Genomic DNA, 3,366 nt, shown 5'->3' with positions numbered 1-3,366 from the left:
ATATGCATTCACTGATAAGTGGGTACTAACCCCAGAAAGCTCTGAACACCCCAGAAACAACTTACAGAGTATATGAAGTTCAAGAAAACCAAGACCAAATTAAAAGAAAAAGAAAAGTCATTATGCTTAATCTTTACACAGGTTACATCTTGTTTTACAGGTACTTTATGCTCATTGTAACTAGTAAGATTGTAAGGCATACAAGCAAACCTTTAAAAAAATTAAGTACTGACAAAAATGTATTCATATACTGTTATGCAAAAATGCTTTTATAATTTGTACATTTATCTTTTTTTTTAAAATAAAATTGTTCAATTAAAAAAAAAAACTGCAATGAGAGACCACTATACTCCAGTTGGGTTGGGAAAAAAATAAAACATCAAATGCACAAAATAAAGAATATTAAAAGTAGTAAGAAAAAAAATGTCAAGTAACATATAAAGGCAGACCTATCAGAATTACATCAGACTTCTCATCAGACTCCAAAGGCCAGAAGATCCTTCGCATATTATACATAGACCCTAAGAATACACAAATACTAGCCCAGGCTACTATACCCAGCAAATCTCTCAGTTAACATAAATGGAGAAACCAAAATATTCTATGACAAAGCCAAATTCATAAAATATCTTTCCACCAATATATTCCTTCATAGGTAAACCTCCAACAGAACAGGGGGAATTATACCCTTTACAAAGTAAGAAAGTAATCTTGTTAGATTGCACCCAAAAGAAGATTGAAACACAAACCTAATTCTGCCTCTAACAACAAAAGTAACAGGAAGAAACAATGACTTCTCCTTAATATTTCTAAATATCAATGGAAACAACTCCCCATTAAAAAAATCATAGACTAACCGACTGGATATGTAAAGAGGACCAAGAATTTTGCTACATTAAAGAAACGCTCCTCCGTGACAAAGACAGATACTACCTTAGAGTAAAATGCTGAGAAAAAGTGTTCCAAACAAATAGTCCAAAGAAACAAGCTAGAGTAACCATTGCAATATTGCATAAAATCAACTTTCAACCAAAAGTTATCAAAAATAATAAAGGAGAATTCATTCACATCAAAGAAAAAAAGCTACCCAGATGAACTCTCAATTCTGAATATCTATGCTCTAAATGCAAAGGCACTCATGTTGATAAAAGAAACTTTACTAATGCTAAAGGCACACAATACACTTCACAAAATAATAGTTGGAGACTTCAACATCCCTTTCTCATCAAAGGACAGATCATGGAAACTTAACAGAGACATAGTTAAATTACAGAAGTTATGAACCAAATAAATTTAATAGATATCTGTAAGACATTTCATTCTAAATCTAAAGAATATACCTCCCCCTAAACTTACCATGATATCAGTTGCAAAACAGGCCTCAACAGATACAAGAAGACTGAAATAATCCCATGCATCCTTTCAGATAACCATGGACTAAGATTGGTCTTCAATAGCAACAGAATGCCTACATATTCATGAACCTGAACAAGTCTTCTCAATGATAACTTAGTCAAGGAAGAAAGAAAGAAAGAAAGAACTCAGAGACTTTTTAGAATTTAATGAAAATGAGGCACAACATCCACAAACTTATGGAACATAATGAAAGCAGTGCTAAGAGGAAAACTCATAACTCTGAGGGCCTCTAAAATGAAACTTGAGAAATCATACAAGATGTTTGAAAGCACATTTGAAAGCTCTAGAAGTAAAAGAAGCAAATACAATAAAGAGCAGTAGACAGCATGAAATAATCAGTCTGGGCTGAAATCAACCAAGTAGGAACAAAAAGAACAATAGAAAGAATCAGCAAATGTTAATGTGGTTCCTTGGAAATATCAGCAGGATAGACAAACCTTTAGCCAGATTAACCAGAGGACACAGAGTCAGTATCCAAATCAAGAAAATCAGAAATGAAATGAAAGACAGAACAAGTAAAACTGAGGAAAGCCAAAAATCATATCCAATTACAAAAGATACATCAGGATCAGATAAACCATTTAAAAAGTCTCCTAAATAAATCTCCCAACCCAAAACCAAAAACAAAACAAAAACTCAAACAAGCAAACAAACAAAAACCAACCAAACCAACAGAAAAACCAAGAAAAACAAAACAAAAATTAAAAACTCAGGACCAGATGGGTTTAGTGCAGAATTCTGTCAGAAGTTCAAAGAAGACGTAATGCCAATACTCTTTAAGTTTTTCCACAAAATAGAAACAGAATGAACATTATCCAATTTATATGCATCCTTAATTATACTCATACCTAAGCCACATAAAAACTCAGCAATTAATAATAACTTCAGAACTATTTCACTTTGAATATTGATACAAAAATCCTCAATACAATTCTCACAAACCTAATCCAAGAACACATTATCGTGATGATCCATCATGATCAAGTAGGCTTCATTCTCAGAATGCAGGGATGGTTGCCTATATCGAAATCAACCAATGTAATTCACTATATAAACAAATTCAATGAACATAGTACATGATCATCTCATTAGAAGCTAAGAAAACAAAACTCAACACCCCTTCATGATAAAAGTCTTGGAAAGATCAGGAATTCAAGGCCCATACCTAAACATAATAAAAGCAATATACTGTAAACCACTAACCAATATCAAATTAACTAAAGTCAAATTTGAAGCAATCCAACTAAAATTAAGGACTAAATAAGAATGCCCACTCTCTCCATATTTATTCAATATAGTACTGGAAATTTTAGACAGAGCAACTAGACCAAAAAAGGAGATCAAAGGGATACAAATTAAAAAAATATCACTATTTGCAGATGATTTGATAGTATACTTAAGTGACCACAAAACTTCTACCAGAGAATTCCTATACCTTGAAAACAACTTCAGCAAATTGGTTGGACATAACATCTATTTTTCATTTTATTTTTACTTTTCTATTATTTATTTAGAAAAATATTTTACATATTAGGAAAAATAGGTTAACTTGATCTAGTAACTTTTCAAGCATATTTTTGTTCTAATAATTGCAGGAAGCATCTTGGCCAATTTGTTACCTCCAAGCATATTCTCCACCCACTAAAGTCATAGTTTGTACATACAGCATGCATGGTACTCTTAACCTCATCCCTAGCACTGCATCACAACAAAATTTAAGCCCCAGGATTAAAAAGAAAAAAAAAAAACCTACCCAACTGGGCTTAGGCTGTCCTCACATAAACAGGTGAGAAACAAGCTGCTTAAAAACATGGCATGTTGAGAATATAATCTCTACTATATATATTGATAATTTAAAATTGTTTAAAATAAAGGTGTTAAAACTAACAAAATAGATTTCAATAGCAAATTTTTATGTTGTCAAAGACTGCCTTTCAGATTTCATTTGCC

This window comes from Micromys minutus (assembly GCF_963924665.1).
Source record: "Micromys minutus genome assembly, chromosome: 6".
In the NCBI taxonomy this organism is placed as follows: domain Eukaryota; kingdom Metazoa; phylum Chordata; class Mammalia; order Rodentia; family Muridae; genus Micromys; species Micromys minutus.
This window is presented reverse-complemented; position numbering follows the sequence as displayed.